Genomic DNA, 13,911 nt, shown 5'->3' on the forward strand with positions numbered 1-13,911 from the left:
TCTTGCAGGTCATCGTCCTCCCGCCATGCGGTCGAACTGTACGAAATCCACTTGCTTGGGGGAAGAATCTTGTACACTGAATTTTATAGAATATGGTGATAGGCAAAAGTTTTCGTGTACTGCTGCACGGAGAAACAAAAATTGGAGGAGCTGGGATTTGAACCCAGGACTTTCTGCATGCGAAGCAGACACTCTACCACTGAGTTACACCCCCGCCAGAGCAACTACATCTGGGACGAGTCTCTCGTGGATCCTACTGTCATTATTTCTTAGGTTTGAACGGTACAGTAAGTGTTCGAGGAACCTATTCATGACAAGACCTCAGCAGCGTCGACTCCGTGGCGCAACGGTAGCGCGTCTGACTCCAGATCAGAAGGTTGCGTGTTCAAATCACGTCGGGGTCACAGTGAAATTTTCGTTTACGAAAGCCATAGGCGAGTATGTCAGTTTAATCAGATACCAAACGATTACAGAGAACGGACGAACAGAACTTGCTTGAAAAAAGCTACTAGTGCAATTTTCGCGTTCTGACATTAAAGTGTAGGCGCCGACTCACACTTTCTCCAGGCGCGAACTGTCTAGTATTTTTGATATTTATATCGTTTAACGCTAATATATAACTGAGAGATAATGATTACGCAATATTTTGCTCGATTAGACGTCTTTAGCCAGGCAGAGTATAATATTTTTCCTTAAGTTATGGGAATAGAAAGATCGTGAAAGGGGGTATAGCTCAGTCGTAGAGCATTCGACTGCAGATCGAGAGGTCCCCGGTTCAATCCCGGGTGCCCCCTTCATTTTTCAGTATCTCGAAAAAACAAATGACGGTTGTCGCGGTGAGTTGCAAATAACATGTTTCAGATGCACTCCGCACGCCATACCGAAGGCTTTGGAGCAACATTTCAATGGGGGGATCGCAGCCCAGGCTCTTGCAGGTCATCGTCCTCCCGCCATGCGGTCGAACTGTACGAAATCCACTTGCTTGGGGGAAGAATCTTGTACACTGAATTTTATAGAATATGGTGATAGGCAAAAGTTTTCGTGTACTGCTGCACGGAGAAACAAAAATTGGAGGAGCTGGGATTTGAACCCAGGACTTTCTGCATGCGAAGCAGACACTCTACCACTGAGTTACACCCCCGCCAGAGCAACTACATCTGGGACGAGTCTCTCGTGGATCCTACTGTCATTATTTCTTAGGTTTGAACGGTACAGTAAGTGTTCGAGGAACCTATTCATGACAAGACCTCAGCAGCGTCGACTCCGTGGCGCAACGGTAGCGCGTCTGACTCCAGATCAGAAGGTTGCGTGTTCAAATCACGTCGGGGTCACAGTGAAATTTTCGTTTACGAAAGCCATAGGCGAGTATGTCAGTTTAATCAGATACCAAACGATTACAGAGAACGGACGAACAGAACTTGCTTGAAAAAAGCTACTAGTGCAATTTTCGCGTTCTGACATTAAAGTGTAGGCGCCGACTCACACTTTCTCCAGGCGCGAACTGTCTAGTATTTTTGATATTTATATCGTTTAACGCTAATATATAACTGAGAGATAATGATTACGCAATATTTTGCTCGATTAGACGTCTTTAGCCAGGCAGAGTATAATATTTTTCCTTAAGTTATGGGAATAGAAAGATCGTGAAAGGGGGTATAGCTCAGTCGTAGAGCATTCGACTGCAGATCGAGAGGTCCCCGGTTCAATCCCGGGTGCCCCCTTCATTTTTCAGTATCTCGAAAAAACAAATGACGGTTGTCGCGGTGAGTTGCAAATAACATGTTTCAGATGCACTCCGCACGCCATACCGAAGGCTTTGGAGCAACATTTCAATGGGGGGATCGCAGCCCAGGCTCTTGCAGGTCATCGTCCTCCCGCCATGCGGTCGAACTGTACGAAATCCACTTGCTTGGGGGAAGAATCTTGTACACTGAATTTTATAGAATATGGTGATAGGCAAAAGTTTTCGTGTACTGCTGCACGGAGAAACAAAAATTGGAGGAGCTGGGATTTGAACCCAGGACTTTCTGCATGCGAAGCAGACACTCTACCACTGAGTTACACCCCCGCCAGAGCAACTACATCTGGGACGAGTCTCTCGTGGATCCTACTGTCATTATTTCTTAGGTTTGAACGGTACAGTAAGTGTTCGAGGAACCTATTCATGACAAGACCTCAGCAGCGTCGACTCCGTGGCGCAACGGTAGCGCGTCTGACTCCAGATCAGAAGGTTGCGTGTTCAAATCACGTCGGGGTCACAGTGAAATTTTCGTTTACGAAAGCCATAGGCGAGTATGTCAGTTTAATCAGATACCAAACGATTACAGAGAACGGACGAACAGAACTTGCTTGAAAAAAGCTACTAGTGCAATTTTCGCGTTCTGACATTAAAGTGTAGGCGCCGACTCACACTTTCTCCAGGCGCGAACTGTCTAGTATTTTTGATATTTATATCGTTTAACGCTAATATATAACTGAGAGATAATGATTACGCAATATTTTGCTCGATTAGACGTCTTTAGCCAGGCAGAGTATAATATTTTTCCTTAAGTTATGGGAATAGAAAGATCGTGAAAGGGGGTATAGCTCAGTCGTAGAGCATTCGACTGCAGATCGAGAGGTCCCCGGTTCAATCCCGGGTGCCCCCTTCATTTTTCAGTATCTCGAAAAAACAAATGACGGTTGTCGCGGTGAGTTGCAAATAACATGTTTCAGATGCACTCCGCACGCCATACCGAAGGCTTTGGAGCAACATTTCAATGGGGGGATCGCAGCCCAGGCTCTTGCAGGTCATCGTCCTCCCGCCATGCGGTCGAACTGTACGAAATCCACTTGCTTGGGGGAAGAATCTTGTACACTGAATTTTATAGAATATGGTGATAGGCAAAAGTTTTCGTGTACTGCTGCACGGAGAAACAAAAATTGGAGGAGCTGGGATTTGAACCCAGGACTTTCTGCATGCGAAGCAGACACTCTACCACTGAGTTACACCCCCGCCAGAGCAACTACATCTGGGACGAGTCTCTCGTGGATCCTACTGTCATTATTTCTTAGGTTTGAACGGTACAGTAAGTGTTCGAGGAACCTATTCATGACAAGACCTCAGCAGCGTCGACTCCGTGGCGCAACGGTAGCGCGTCTGACTCCAGATCAGAAGGTTGCGTGTTCAAATCAATTTTCGCGTTCTGACATTAAAGTGTAGGCGCCGACTCACACTTTCTCCAGGCGCGAACTGTCTAGTATTTTTGATATTTATATCGTTTAACGCTAATATATAACTGAGAGATAATGATTACGCAATATTTTGCTCGATTAGACGTCTTTAGCCAGGCAGAGTATAATATTTTTCCTTAAGTTATGGGAATAGAAAGATCGTGAAAGGGGGTATAGCTCAGTCGTAGAGCATTCGACTGCAGATCGAGAGGTCCCCGGTTCAATCCCGGGTGCCCCCTTCATTTTTCAGTATCTCGAAAAAACAAATGACGGTTGTCGCGGTGAGTTGCAAATAACATGTTTCAGATGCACTCCGCACGCCATACCGAAGGCTTTGGAGCAACATTTCAATGGGGGGATCGCAGCCCAGGCTCTTGCAGGTCATCGTCCTCCCGCCATGCGGTCGAACTGTACGAAATCCACTTGCTTGGGGGAAGAATCTTGTACACTGAATTTTATAGAATATGGTGATAGGCAAAAGTTTTCGTGTACTGCTGCACGGAGAAACAAAAATTGGAGGAGCTGGGATTTGAACCCAGGACTTTCTGCATGCGAAGCAGACACTCTACCACTGAGTTACACCCCCGCCAGAGCAACTACATCTGGGACGAGTCTCTCGTGGATCCTACTGTCATTATTTCTTAGGTTTGAACGGTACAGTAAGTGTTCGAGGAACCTATTCATGACAAGACCTCAGCAGCGTCGACTCCGTGGCGCAACGGTAGCGCGTCTGACTCCAGATCAGAAGGTTGCGTGTTCAAATCACGTCGGGGTCACAGTGAAATTTTCGTTTACGAAAGCCATAGGCGAGTATGTCAGTTTAATCAGATACCAAACGATTACAGAGAACGGACGAACAGAACTTGCTTGAAAAAAGCTACTAGTGCAATTTTCGCGTTCTGACATTAAAGTGTAGGCGCCGACTCACACTTTCTCCAGGCGCGAACTGTCTAGTATTTTTGATATTTATATCGTTTAACGCTAATATATAACTGAGAGATAATGATTACGCAATATTTTGCTCGATTAGACGTCTTTAGCCAGGCAGAGTATAATATTTTTCCTTAAGTTATGGGAATAGAAAGATCGTGAAAGGGGGTATAGCTCAGTCGTAGAGCATTCGACTGCAGATCGAGAGGTCCCCGGTTCAATCCCGGGTGCCCCCTTCATTTTTCAGTATCTCGAAAAAACAAATGACGGTTGTCGCGGTGAGTTGCAAATAACATGTTTCAGATGCACTCCGCACGCCATACCGAAGGCTTTGGAGCAACATTTCAATGGGGGGATCGCAGCCCAGGCTCTTGCAGGTCATCGTCCTCCCGCCATGCGGTCGAACTGTACGAAATCCACTTGCTTGGGGGAAGAATCTTGTACACTGAATTTTATAGAATATGGTGATAGGCAAAAGTTTTCGTGTACTGCTGCACGGAGAAACAAAAATTGGAGGAGCTGGGATTTGAACCCAGGACTTTCTGCATGCGAAGCAGACACTCTACCACTGAGTTACACCCCCGCCAGAGCAACTACATCTGGGACGAGTCTCTCGTGGATCCTACTGTCATTATTTCTTAGGTTTGAACGGTACAGTAAGTGTTCGAGGAACCTATTCATGACAAGACCTCAGCAGCGTCGACTCCGTGGCGCAACGGTAGCGCGTCTGACTCCAGATCAGAAGGTTGCGTGTTCAAATCACGTCGGGGTCACAGTGAAATTTTCGTTTACGAAAGCCATAGGCGAGTATGTCAGTTTAATCAGATACCAAACGATTACAGAGAACGGACGAACAGAACTTGCTTGAAAAAAGCTACTAGTGCAATTTTCGCGTTCTGACATTAAAGTGTAGGCGCCGACTCACACTTTCTCCAGGCGCGAACTGTCTAGTATTTTTGATATTTATATCGTTTAACGCTAATATATAACTGAGAGATAATGATTACGCAATATTTTGCTCGATTAGACGTCTTTAGCCAGGCAGAGTATAATATTTTTCCTTAAGTTATGGGAATAGAAAGATCGTGAAAGGGGGTATAGCTCAGTCGTAGAGCATTCGACTGCAGATCGAGAGGTCCCCGGTTCAATCCCGGGTGCCCCCTTCATTTTTCAGTATCTCGAAAAAACAAATGACGGTTGTCGCGGTGAGTTGCAAATAACATGTTTCAGATGCACTCCGCACGCCATACCGAAGGCTTTGGAGCAACATTTCAATGGGGGGATCGCAGCCCAGGCTCTTGCAGGTCATCGTCCTCCCGCCATGCGGTCGAACTGTACGAAATCCACTTGCTTGGGGGAAGAATCTTGTACACTGAATTTTATAGAATATGGTGATAGGCAAAAGTTTTCGTGTACTGCTGCACGGAGAAACAAAAATTGGAGGAGCTGGGATTTGAACCCAGGACTTTCTGCATGCGAAGCAGACACTCTACCACTGAGTTACACCCCCGCCAGAGCAACTACATCTGGGACGAGTCTCTCGTGGATCCTACTGTCATTATTTCTTAGGTTTGAACGGTACAGTAAGTGTTCGAGGAACCTATTCATGACAAGACCTCAGCAGCGTCGACTCCGTGGCGCAACGGTAGCGCGTCTGACTCCAGATCAGAAGGTTGCGTGTTCAAATCACGTCGGGGTCACAGTGAAATTTTCGTTTACGAAAGCCATAGGCGAGTATGTCAGTTTAATCAGATACCAAACGATTACAGAGAACGGACGAACAGAACTTGCTTGAAAAAAGCTACTAGTGCAATTTTCGCGTTCTGACATTAAAGTGTAGGCGCCGACTCACACTTTCTCCAGGCGCGAACTGTCTAGTATTTTTGATATTTATATCGTTTAACGCTAATATATAACTGAGAGATAATGATTACGCAATATTTTGCTCGATTAGACGTCTTTAGCCAGGCAGAGTATAATATTTTTCCTTAAGTTATGGGAATAGAAAGATCGTGAAAGGGGGTATAGCTCAGTCGTAGAGCATTCGACTGCAGATCGAGAGGTCCCCGGTTCAATCCCGGGTGCCCCCTTCATTTTTCAGTATCTCGAAAAAACAAATGACGGTTGTCGCGGTGAGTTGCAAATAACATGTTTCAGATGCACTCCGCACGCCATACCGAAGGCTTTGGAGCAACATTTCAATGGGGGGATCGCAGCCCAGGCTCTTGCAGGTCATCGTCCTCCCGCCATGCGGTCGAACTGTACGAAATCCACTTGCTTGGGGGAAGAATCTTGTACACTGAATTTTATAGAATATGGTGATAGGCAAAAGTTTTCGTGTACTGCTGCACGGAGAAACAAAAATTGGAGGAGCTGGGATTTGAACCCAGGACTTTCTGCATGCGAAGCAGACACTCTACCACTGAGTTACACCCCCGCCAGAGCAACTACATCTGGGACGAGTCTCTCGTGGATCCTACTGTCATTATTTCTTAGGTTTGAACGGTACAGTAAGTGTTCGAGGAACCTATTCATGACAAGACCTCAGCAGCGTCGACTCCGTGGCGCAACGGTAGCGCGTCTGACTCCAGATCAGAAGGTTGCGTGTTCAAATCACGTCGGGGTCACAGTGAAATTTTCGTTTACGAAAGCCATAGGCGAGTATGTCAGTTTAATCAGATACCAAACGATTACAGAGAACGGACGAACAGAACTTGCTTGAAAAAAGCTACTAGTGCAATTTTCGCGTTCTGACATTAAAGTGTAGGCGCCGACTCACACTTTCTCCAGGCGCGAACTGTCTAGTATTTTTGATATTTATATCGTTTAACGCTAATATATAACTGAGAGATAATGATTACGCAATATTTTGCTCGATTAGACGTCTTTAGCCAGGCAGAGTATAATATTTTTCCTTAAGTTATGGGAATAGAAAGATCGTGAAAGGGGGTATAGCTCAGTCGTAGAGCATTCGACTGCAGATCGAGAGGTCCCCGGTTCAATCCCGGGTGCCCCCTTCATTTTTCAGTATCTCGAAAAAACAAATGACGGTTGTCGCGGTGAGTTGCAAATAACATGTTTCAGATGCACTCCGCACGCCATACCGAAGGCTTTGGAGCAACATTTCAATGGGGGGATCGCAGCCCAGGCTCTTGCAGGTCATCGTCCTCCCGCCATGCGGTCGAACTGTACGAAATCCACTTGCTTGGGGGAAGAATCTTGTACACTGAATTTTATAGAATATGGTGATAGGCAAAAGTTTTCGTGTACTGCTGCACGGAGAAACAAAAATTGGAGGAGCTGGGATTTGAACCCAGGACTTTCTGCATGCGAAGCAGACACTCTACCACTGAGTTACACCCCCGCCAGAGCAACTACATCTGGGACGAGTCTCTCGTGGATCCTACTGTCATTATTTCTTAGGTTTGAACGGTACAGTAAGTGTTCGAGGAACCTATTCATGACAAGACCTCAGCAGCGTCGACTCCGTGGCGCAACGGTAGCGCGTCTGACTCCAGATCAGAAGGTTGCGTGTTCAAATCACGTCGGGGTCACAGTGAAATTTTCGTTTACGAAAGCCATAGGCGAGTATGTCAGTTTAATCAGATACCAAACGATTACAGAGAACGGACGAACAGAACTTGCTTGAAAAAAGCTACTAGTGCAATTTTCGCGTTCTGACATTAAAGTGTAGGCGCCGACTCACACTTTCTCCAGGCGCGAACTGTCTAGTATTTTTGATATTTATATCGTTTAACGCTAATATATAACTGAGAGATAATGATTACGCAATATTTTGCTCGATTAGACGTCTTTAGCCAGGCAGAGTATAATATTTTTCCTTAAGTTATGGGAATAGAAAGATCGTGAAAGGGGGTATAGCTCAGTCGTAGAGCATTCGACTGCAGATCGAGAGGTCCCCGGTTCAATCCCGGGTGCCCCCTTCATTTTTCAGTATCTCGAAAAAACAAATGACGGTTGTCGCGGTGAGTTGCAAATAACATGTTTCAGATGCACTCCGCACGCCATACCGAAGGCTTTGGAGCAACATTTCAATGGGGGGATCGCAGCCCAGGCTCTTGCAGGTCATCGTCCTCCCGCCATGCGGTCGAACTGTACGAAATCCACTTGCTTGGGGGAAGAATCTTGTACACTGAATTTTATAGAATATGGTGATAGGCAAAAGTTTTCGTGTACTGCTGCACGGAGAAACAAAAATTGGAGGAGCTGGGATTTGAACCCAGGACTTTCTGCATGCGAAGCAGACACTCTACCACTGAGTTACACCCCCGCCAGAGCAACTACATCTGGGACGAGTCTCTCGTGGATCCTACTGTCATTATTTCTTAGGTTTGAACGGTACAGTAAGTGTTCGAGGAACCTATTCATGACAAGACCTCAGCAGCGTCGACTCCGTGGCGCAACGGTAGCGCGTCTGACTCCAGATCAGAAGGTTGCGTGTTCAAATCACGTCGGGGTCACAGTGAAATTTTCGTTTACGAAAGCCATAGGCGAGTATGTCAGTTTAATCAGATACCAAACGATTACAGAGAACGGACGAACAGAACTTGCTTGAAAAAAGCTACTAGTGCAATTTTCGCGTTCTGACATTAAAGTGTAGGCGCCGACTCACACTTTCTCCAGGCGCGAACTGTCTAGTATTTTTGATATTTATATCGTTTAACGCTAATATATAACTGAGAGATAATGATTACGCAATATTTTGCTCGATTAGACGTCTTTAGCCAGGCAGAGTATAATATTTTTCCTTAAGTTATGGGAATAGAAAGATCGTGAAAGGGGGTATAGCTCAGTCGTAGAGCATTCGACTGCAGATCGAGAGGTCCCCGGTTCAATCCCGGGTGCCCCCTTCATTTTTCAGTATCTCGAAAAAACAAATGACGGTTGTCGCGGTGAGTTGCAAATAACATGTTTCAGATGCACTCCGCACGCCATACCGAAGGCTTTGGAGCAACATTTCAATGGGGGGATCGCAGCCCAGGCTCTTGCAGGTCATCGTCCTCCCGCCATGCGGTCGAACTGTACGAAATCCACTTGCTTGGGGGAAGAATCTTGTACACTGAATTTTATAGAATATGGTGATAGGCAAAAGTTTTCGTGTACTGCTGCACGGAGAAACAAAAATTGGAGGAGCTGGGATTTGAACCCAGGACTTTCTGCATGCGAAGCAGACACTCTACCACTGAGTTACACCCCCGCCAGAGCAACTACATCTGGGACGAGTCTCTCGTGGATCCTACTGTCATTATTTCTTAGGTTTGAACGGTACAGTAAGTGTTCGAGGAACCTATTCATGACAAGACCTCAGCAGCGTCGACTCCGTGGCGCAACGGTAGCGCGTCTGACTCCAGATCAGAAGGTTGCGTGTTCAAATCACGTCGGGGTCACAGTGAAATTTTCGTTTACGAAAGCCATAGGCGAGTATGTCAGTTTAATCAGATACCAAACGATTACAGAGAACGGACGAACAGAACTTGCTTGAAAAAAGCTACTAGTGCAATTTTCGCGTTCTGACATTAAAGTGTAGGCGCCGACTCACACTTTCTCCAGGCGCGAACTGTCTAGTATTTTTGATATTTATATCGTTTAACGCTAATATATAACTGAGAGATAATGATTACGCAATATTTTGCTCGATTAGACGTCTTTAGCCAGGCAGAGTATAATATTTTTCCTTAAGTTATGGGAATAGAAAGATCGTGAAAGGGGGTATAGCTCAGTCGTAGAGCATTCGACTGCAGATCGAGAGGTCCCCGGTTCAATCCCGGGTGCCCCCTTCATTTTTCAGTATCTCGAAAAAACAAATGACGGTTGTCGCGGTGAGTTGCAAATAACATGTTTCAGATGCACTCCGCACGCCATACCGAAGGCTTTGGAGCAACATTTCAATGGGGGGATCGCAGCCCAGGCTCTTGCAGGTCATCGTCCTCCCGCCATGCGGTCGAACTGTACGAAATCCACTTGCTTGGGGGAAGAATCTTGTACACTGAATTTTATAGAATATGGTGATAGGCAAAAGTTTTCGTGTACTGCTGCACGGAGAAACAAAAATTGGAGGAGCTGGGATTTGAACCCAGGACTTTCTGCATGCGAAGCAGACACTCTACCACTGAGTTACACCCCCGCCAGAGCAACTACATCTGGGACGAGTCTCTCGTGGATCCTACTGTCATTATTTCTTAGGTTTGAACGGTACAGTAAGTGTTCGAGGAACCTATTCATGACAAGACCTCAGCAGCGTCGACTCCGTGGCGCAACGGTAGCGCGTCTGACTCCAGATCAGAAGGTTGCGTGTTCAAATCACGTCGGGGTCACAGTGAAATTTTCGTTTACGAAAGCCATAGGCGAGTATGTCAGTTTAATCAGATACCAAACGATTACAGAGAACGGACGAACAGAACTTGCTTGAAAAAAGCTACTAGTGCAATTTTCGCGTTCTGACATTAAAGTGTAGGCGCCGACTCACACTTTCTCCAGGCGCGAACTGTCTAGTATTTTTGATATTTATATCGTTTAACGCTAATATATAACTGAGAGATAATGATTACGCAATATTTTGCTCGATTAGACGTCTTTAGCCAGGCAGAGTATAATATTTTTCCTTAAGTTATGGGAATAGAAAGATCGTGAAAGGGGGTATAGCTCAGTCGTAGAGCATTCGACTGCAGATCGAGAGGTCCCCGGTTCAATCCCGGGTGCCCCCTTCATTTTTCAGTATCTCGAAAAAACAAATGACGGTTGTCGCGGTGAGTTGCAAATAACATGTTTCAGATGCACTCCGCACGCCATACCGAAGGCTTTGGAGCAACATTTCAATGGGGGGATCGCAGCCCAGGCTCTTGCAGGTCATCGTCCTCCCGCCATGCGGTCGAACTGTACGAAATCCACTTGCTTGGGGGAAGAATCTTGTACACTGAATTTTATAGAATATGGTGATAGGCAAAAGTTTTCGTGTACTGCTGCACGGAGAAACAAAAATTGGAGGAGCTGGGATTTGAACCCAGGACTTTCTGCATGCGAAGCAGACACTCTACCACTGAGTTACACCCCCGCCAGAGCAACTACATCTGGGACGAGTCTCTCGTGGATCCTACTGTCATTATTTCTTAGGTTTGAACGGTACAGTAAGTGTTCGAGGAACCTATTCATGACAAGACCTCAGCAGCGTCGACTCCGTGGCGCAACGGTAGCGCGTCTGACTCCAGATCAGAAGGTTGCGTGTTCAAATCACGTCGGGGTCACAGTGAAATTTTCGTTTACGAAAGCCATAGGCGAGTATGTCAGTTTAATCAGATACCAAACGATTACAGAGAACGGACGAACAGAACTTGCTTGAAAAAAGCTACTAGTGCAATTTTCGCGTTCTGACATTAAAGTGTAGGCGCCGACTCACACTTTCTCCAGGCGCGAACTGTCTAGTATTTTTGATATTTATATCGTTTAACGCTAATATATAACTGAGAGATAATGATTACGCAATATTTTGCTCGATTAGACGTCTTTAGCCAGGCAGAGTATAATATTTTTCCTTAAGTTATGGGAATAGAAAGATCGTGAAAGGGGGTATAGCTCAGTCGTAGAGCATTCGACTGCAGATCGAGAGGTCCCCGGTTCAATCCCGGGTGCCCCCTTCATTTTTCAGTATCTCGAAAAAACAAATGACGGTTGTCGCGGTGAGTTGCAAATAACATGTTTCAGATGCACTCCGCACGCCATACCGAAGGCTTTGGAGCAACATTTCAATGGGGGGATCGCAGCCCAGGCTCTTGCAGGTCATCGTCCTCCCGCCATGCGGTCGAACTGTACGAAATCCACTTGCTTGGGGGAAGAATCTTGTACACTGAATTTTATAGAATATGGTGATAGGCAAAAGTTTTCGTGTACTGCTGCACGGAGAAACAAAAATTGGAGGAGCTGGGATTTGAACCCAGGACTTTCTGCATGCGAAGCAGACACTCTACCACTGAGTTACACCCCCGCCAGAGCAACTACATCTGGGACGAGTCTCTCGTGGATCCTACTGTCATTATTTCTTAGGTTTGAACGGTACAGTAAGTGTTCGAGGAACCTATTCATGACAAGGCCTCAGCAGCGTCGACTCCGTGGCGCAACGGTAGCGCGTCTGACTCCAGATCAGAAGGTTGCGTGTTCAAATCACGTCGGGGTCACAGTGAAATTTTCGTTTACGAAAGCCATAGGCGAGTATGTCAGTTTAATCAGATACCAAACGATTACAGAGAACGGACGAACAGAACTTGCTTGAAAAAAGCTACTAGTGCAATTTTCGCGTTCTGACATTAAAGTGTAGGCGCCGACTCACACTTTCTCCAGGCGCGAACTGTCTAGTATTTTTGATATTTATATCGTTTAACGCTAATATATAACTGAGAGATAATGATTACGCAATATTTTGCTCGATTAGACGTCTTTAGCCAGGCAGAGTATAATATTTTTCCTTAAGTTATGGGAATAGAAAGATCGTGAAAGGGGGTATAGCTCAGTCGTAGAGCATTCGACTGCAGATCGAGAGGTCCCCGGTTCAATCCCGGGTGCCCCCTTCATTTTTCAGTATCTCGAAAAAACAAATGACGGTTGTCGCGGTGAGTTGCAAATAACATGTTTCAGATGCACTCCGCACGCCATACCGAAGGCTTTGGAGCAACATTTCAATGGGGGGATCGCAGCCCAGGCTCTTGCAGGTCATCGTCCTCCCGCCATGCGGTCGAACTGTACGAAATCCACTTGCTTGGGGGAAGAATCTTGTACACTGAATTTTATAGAATATGGTGATAGGCAAAAGTTTTCGTGTACTGCTGCACGGAGAAACAAAAATTGGAGGAGCTGGGATTTGAACCCAGGACTTTCTGCATGCGAAGCAGACACTCTACCACTGAGTTACACCCCCGCCAGAGCAACTACATCTGGGACGAGTCTCTCGTGGATCCTACTGTCATTATTTCTTAGGTTTGAACGGTACAGTAAGTGTTCGAGGAACCTATTCATGACAAGACCTCAGCAGCGTCGACTCCGTGGCGCAACGGTAGCGCGTCTGACTCCAGATCAGAAGGTTGCGTGTTCAAATCACGTCGGGGTCACAGTGAAATTTTCGTTTACGAAAGCCATAGGCGAGTATGTCAGTTTAATCAGATACCAAACGATTACAGAGAACGGACGAACAGAACTTGCTTGAAAAAAGCTACTAGTGCAATTTTCGCGTTCTGACATTAAAGTGTAGGCGCCGACTCACACTTTCTCCAGGCGCGAACTGTCTAGTATTTTTGATATTTATATCGTTTAACGCTAATATATAACTGAGAGATAATGATTACGCAATATTTTGCTCGATTAGACGTCTTTAGCCAGGCAGAGTATAATATTTTTCCTTAAGTTATGGGAATAGAAAGATCGTGAAAGGGGGTATAGCTCAGTCGTAGAGCATTCGACTGCAGATCGAGAGGTCCCCGGTTCAATCCCGGGTGCCCCCTTCATTTTTCAGTATCTCGAAAAAACAAATGACGGTTGTCGCGGTGAGTTGCAAATAACATGTTTCAGATGCACTCCGCACGCCATACCGAAGGCTTTGGAGCAACATTTCAATGGGGGGATCGCAGCCCAGGCTCTTGCAGGTCATCGTCCTCCCGCCATGCGGTCGAACTGTACGAAATCCACTTGCTTGGGGGAAGAATCTTGTACACTGAATTTTATAGAATATGGTGATAGGCAAAAGTTTTCGTGTACTGCTGCACG

General features: G+C 46.0%; 44 non-coding genes across 44 annotated transcripts; 29 read left to right on the forward strand and 15 right to left on the reverse strand.

Moving 5' to 3' along the window:
• Positions 1 to 142: 142 nt before the first annotated feature.
• Positions 143 to 214, reverse strand: Trnaa-cgc (transfer RNA alanine (anticodon CGC)). Its single transcript has one exon. It is a non-coding gene; the product is annotated as a tRNA-Ala (tRNA).
• Positions 215 to 332: 118 nt separating this feature from the next.
• Trnaw-cca (transfer RNA tryptophan (anticodon CCA)) lies at positions 333 to 404 on the forward strand. The gene has a single exon. It is a non-coding gene; the product is annotated as a tRNA-Trp (tRNA).
• A 318-nt stretch (positions 405 to 722) lies between these two features.
• On the forward strand, positions 723 to 794 carry Trnac-gca (transfer RNA cysteine (anticodon GCA)). Its single transcript has one exon. It is a non-coding gene; the product is annotated as a tRNA-Cys (tRNA).
• Positions 795 to 1,069: 275 nt separating this feature from the next.
• Trnaa-cgc (transfer RNA alanine (anticodon CGC)) lies at positions 1,070 to 1,141 on the reverse strand. Its single transcript has one exon. It is a non-coding gene; the product is annotated as a tRNA-Ala (tRNA).
• Positions 1,142 to 1,259: 118 nt separating this feature from the next.
• Positions 1,260 to 1,331, forward strand: Trnaw-cca (transfer RNA tryptophan (anticodon CCA)). The gene has a single exon. It is a non-coding gene; the product is annotated as a tRNA-Trp (tRNA).
• Positions 1,332 to 1,649: 318 nt separating this feature from the next.
• On the forward strand, positions 1,650 to 1,721 carry Trnac-gca (transfer RNA cysteine (anticodon GCA)). The gene has a single exon. It is a non-coding gene; the product is annotated as a tRNA-Cys (tRNA).
• A 275-nt stretch (positions 1,722 to 1,996) lies between these two features.
• On the reverse strand, positions 1,997 to 2,068 carry Trnaa-cgc (transfer RNA alanine (anticodon CGC)). Its single transcript has one exon. It is a non-coding gene; the product is annotated as a tRNA-Ala (tRNA).
• A 118-nt stretch (positions 2,069 to 2,186) lies between these two features.
• On the forward strand, positions 2,187 to 2,258 carry Trnaw-cca (transfer RNA tryptophan (anticodon CCA)). The gene has a single exon. It is a non-coding gene; the product is annotated as a tRNA-Trp (tRNA).
• Positions 2,259 to 2,576: 318 nt separating this feature from the next.
• On the forward strand, positions 2,577 to 2,648 carry Trnac-gca (transfer RNA cysteine (anticodon GCA)). Its single transcript has one exon. It is a non-coding gene; the product is annotated as a tRNA-Cys (tRNA).
• Positions 2,649 to 2,923: 275 nt separating this feature from the next.
• Positions 2,924 to 2,995, reverse strand: Trnaa-cgc (transfer RNA alanine (anticodon CGC)). Its single transcript has one exon. It is a non-coding gene; the product is annotated as a tRNA-Ala (tRNA).
• Positions 2,996 to 3,380: 385 nt separating this feature from the next.
• Positions 3,381 to 3,452, forward strand: Trnac-gca (transfer RNA cysteine (anticodon GCA)). Its single transcript has one exon. It is a non-coding gene; the product is annotated as a tRNA-Cys (tRNA).
• Positions 3,453 to 3,727: 275 nt separating this feature from the next.
• Positions 3,728 to 3,799, reverse strand: Trnaa-cgc (transfer RNA alanine (anticodon CGC)). The gene has a single exon. It is a non-coding gene; the product is annotated as a tRNA-Ala (tRNA).
• A 118-nt stretch (positions 3,800 to 3,917) lies between these two features.
• Positions 3,918 to 3,989, forward strand: Trnaw-cca (transfer RNA tryptophan (anticodon CCA)). The gene has a single exon. It is a non-coding gene; the product is annotated as a tRNA-Trp (tRNA).
• A 318-nt stretch (positions 3,990 to 4,307) lies between these two features.
• On the forward strand, positions 4,308 to 4,379 carry Trnac-gca (transfer RNA cysteine (anticodon GCA)). The gene has a single exon. It is a non-coding gene; the product is annotated as a tRNA-Cys (tRNA).
• Positions 4,380 to 4,654: 275 nt separating this feature from the next.
• Positions 4,655 to 4,726, reverse strand: Trnaa-cgc (transfer RNA alanine (anticodon CGC)). Its single transcript has one exon. It is a non-coding gene; the product is annotated as a tRNA-Ala (tRNA).
• A 118-nt stretch (positions 4,727 to 4,844) lies between these two features.
• On the forward strand, positions 4,845 to 4,916 carry Trnaw-cca (transfer RNA tryptophan (anticodon CCA)). Its single transcript has one exon. It is a non-coding gene; the product is annotated as a tRNA-Trp (tRNA).
• A 318-nt stretch (positions 4,917 to 5,234) lies between these two features.
• Positions 5,235 to 5,306, forward strand: Trnac-gca (transfer RNA cysteine (anticodon GCA)). The gene has a single exon. It is a non-coding gene; the product is annotated as a tRNA-Cys (tRNA).
• Positions 5,307 to 5,581: 275 nt separating this feature from the next.
• Positions 5,582 to 5,653, reverse strand: Trnaa-cgc (transfer RNA alanine (anticodon CGC)). The gene has a single exon. It is a non-coding gene; the product is annotated as a tRNA-Ala (tRNA).
• A 118-nt stretch (positions 5,654 to 5,771) lies between these two features.
• On the forward strand, positions 5,772 to 5,843 carry Trnaw-cca (transfer RNA tryptophan (anticodon CCA)). Its single transcript has one exon. It is a non-coding gene; the product is annotated as a tRNA-Trp (tRNA).
• A 318-nt stretch (positions 5,844 to 6,161) lies between these two features.
• Positions 6,162 to 6,233, forward strand: Trnac-gca (transfer RNA cysteine (anticodon GCA)). Its single transcript has one exon. It is a non-coding gene; the product is annotated as a tRNA-Cys (tRNA).
• Positions 6,234 to 6,508: 275 nt separating this feature from the next.
• Positions 6,509 to 6,580, reverse strand: Trnaa-cgc (transfer RNA alanine (anticodon CGC)). Its single transcript has one exon. It is a non-coding gene; the product is annotated as a tRNA-Ala (tRNA).
• Positions 6,581 to 6,698: 118 nt separating this feature from the next.
• Trnaw-cca (transfer RNA tryptophan (anticodon CCA)) lies at positions 6,699 to 6,770 on the forward strand. The gene has a single exon. It is a non-coding gene; the product is annotated as a tRNA-Trp (tRNA).
• Positions 6,771 to 7,088: 318 nt separating this feature from the next.
• On the forward strand, positions 7,089 to 7,160 carry Trnac-gca (transfer RNA cysteine (anticodon GCA)). Its single transcript has one exon. It is a non-coding gene; the product is annotated as a tRNA-Cys (tRNA).
• A 275-nt stretch (positions 7,161 to 7,435) lies between these two features.
• On the reverse strand, positions 7,436 to 7,507 carry Trnaa-cgc (transfer RNA alanine (anticodon CGC)). Its single transcript has one exon. It is a non-coding gene; the product is annotated as a tRNA-Ala (tRNA).
• Positions 7,508 to 7,625: 118 nt separating this feature from the next.
• Positions 7,626 to 7,697, forward strand: Trnaw-cca (transfer RNA tryptophan (anticodon CCA)). The gene has a single exon. It is a non-coding gene; the product is annotated as a tRNA-Trp (tRNA).
• Positions 7,698 to 8,015: 318 nt separating this feature from the next.
• Positions 8,016 to 8,087, forward strand: Trnac-gca (transfer RNA cysteine (anticodon GCA)). The gene has a single exon. It is a non-coding gene; the product is annotated as a tRNA-Cys (tRNA).
• Positions 8,088 to 8,362: 275 nt separating this feature from the next.
• Positions 8,363 to 8,434, reverse strand: Trnaa-cgc (transfer RNA alanine (anticodon CGC)). The gene has a single exon. It is a non-coding gene; the product is annotated as a tRNA-Ala (tRNA).
• A 118-nt stretch (positions 8,435 to 8,552) lies between these two features.
• On the forward strand, positions 8,553 to 8,624 carry Trnaw-cca (transfer RNA tryptophan (anticodon CCA)). Its single transcript has one exon. It is a non-coding gene; the product is annotated as a tRNA-Trp (tRNA).
• Positions 8,625 to 8,942: 318 nt separating this feature from the next.
• Trnac-gca (transfer RNA cysteine (anticodon GCA)) lies at positions 8,943 to 9,014 on the forward strand. Its single transcript has one exon. It is a non-coding gene; the product is annotated as a tRNA-Cys (tRNA).
• Positions 9,015 to 9,289: 275 nt separating this feature from the next.
• Trnaa-cgc (transfer RNA alanine (anticodon CGC)) lies at positions 9,290 to 9,361 on the reverse strand. Its single transcript has one exon. It is a non-coding gene; the product is annotated as a tRNA-Ala (tRNA).
• A 118-nt stretch (positions 9,362 to 9,479) lies between these two features.
• Trnaw-cca (transfer RNA tryptophan (anticodon CCA)) lies at positions 9,480 to 9,551 on the forward strand. Its single transcript has one exon. It is a non-coding gene; the product is annotated as a tRNA-Trp (tRNA).
• A 318-nt stretch (positions 9,552 to 9,869) lies between these two features.
• On the forward strand, positions 9,870 to 9,941 carry Trnac-gca (transfer RNA cysteine (anticodon GCA)). The gene has a single exon. It is a non-coding gene; the product is annotated as a tRNA-Cys (tRNA).
• A 275-nt stretch (positions 9,942 to 10,216) lies between these two features.
• Positions 10,217 to 10,288, reverse strand: Trnaa-cgc (transfer RNA alanine (anticodon CGC)). Its single transcript has one exon. It is a non-coding gene; the product is annotated as a tRNA-Ala (tRNA).
• Positions 10,289 to 10,406: 118 nt separating this feature from the next.
• On the forward strand, positions 10,407 to 10,478 carry Trnaw-cca (transfer RNA tryptophan (anticodon CCA)). The gene has a single exon. It is a non-coding gene; the product is annotated as a tRNA-Trp (tRNA).
• A 318-nt stretch (positions 10,479 to 10,796) lies between these two features.
• Trnac-gca (transfer RNA cysteine (anticodon GCA)) lies at positions 10,797 to 10,868 on the forward strand. Its single transcript has one exon. It is a non-coding gene; the product is annotated as a tRNA-Cys (tRNA).
• Positions 10,869 to 11,143: 275 nt separating this feature from the next.
• Positions 11,144 to 11,215, reverse strand: Trnaa-cgc (transfer RNA alanine (anticodon CGC)). Its single transcript has one exon. It is a non-coding gene; the product is annotated as a tRNA-Ala (tRNA).
• A 118-nt stretch (positions 11,216 to 11,333) lies between these two features.
• Positions 11,334 to 11,405, forward strand: Trnaw-cca (transfer RNA tryptophan (anticodon CCA)). Its single transcript has one exon. It is a non-coding gene; the product is annotated as a tRNA-Trp (tRNA).
• A 318-nt stretch (positions 11,406 to 11,723) lies between these two features.
• On the forward strand, positions 11,724 to 11,795 carry Trnac-gca (transfer RNA cysteine (anticodon GCA)). Its single transcript has one exon. It is a non-coding gene; the product is annotated as a tRNA-Cys (tRNA).
• A 275-nt stretch (positions 11,796 to 12,070) lies between these two features.
• Positions 12,071 to 12,142, reverse strand: Trnaa-cgc (transfer RNA alanine (anticodon CGC)). Its single transcript has one exon. It is a non-coding gene; the product is annotated as a tRNA-Ala (tRNA).
• Positions 12,143 to 12,260: 118 nt separating this feature from the next.
• Trnaw-cca (transfer RNA tryptophan (anticodon CCA)) lies at positions 12,261 to 12,332 on the forward strand. The gene has a single exon. It is a non-coding gene; the product is annotated as a tRNA-Trp (tRNA).
• Positions 12,333 to 12,650: 318 nt separating this feature from the next.
• On the forward strand, positions 12,651 to 12,722 carry Trnac-gca (transfer RNA cysteine (anticodon GCA)). Its single transcript has one exon. It is a non-coding gene; the product is annotated as a tRNA-Cys (tRNA).
• A 275-nt stretch (positions 12,723 to 12,997) lies between these two features.
• On the reverse strand, positions 12,998 to 13,069 carry Trnaa-cgc (transfer RNA alanine (anticodon CGC)). Its single transcript has one exon. It is a non-coding gene; the product is annotated as a tRNA-Ala (tRNA).
• Positions 13,070 to 13,187: 118 nt separating this feature from the next.
• Trnaw-cca (transfer RNA tryptophan (anticodon CCA)) lies at positions 13,188 to 13,259 on the forward strand. Its single transcript has one exon. It is a non-coding gene; the product is annotated as a tRNA-Trp (tRNA).
• Positions 13,260 to 13,577: 318 nt separating this feature from the next.
• Positions 13,578 to 13,649, forward strand: Trnac-gca (transfer RNA cysteine (anticodon GCA)). Its single transcript has one exon. It is a non-coding gene; the product is annotated as a tRNA-Cys (tRNA).
• Positions 13,650 to 13,911: the final 262 nt, after the last annotated feature.

Source organism: Schistocerca nitens, chromosome 4 (genome assembly GCF_023898315.1).
Source record: "Schistocerca nitens isolate TAMUIC-IGC-003100 chromosome 4, iqSchNite1.1, whole genome shotgun sequence".
Classification (NCBI taxonomy): Eukaryota; Metazoa; Arthropoda; class Insecta; order Orthoptera; family Acrididae; genus Schistocerca; species Schistocerca nitens.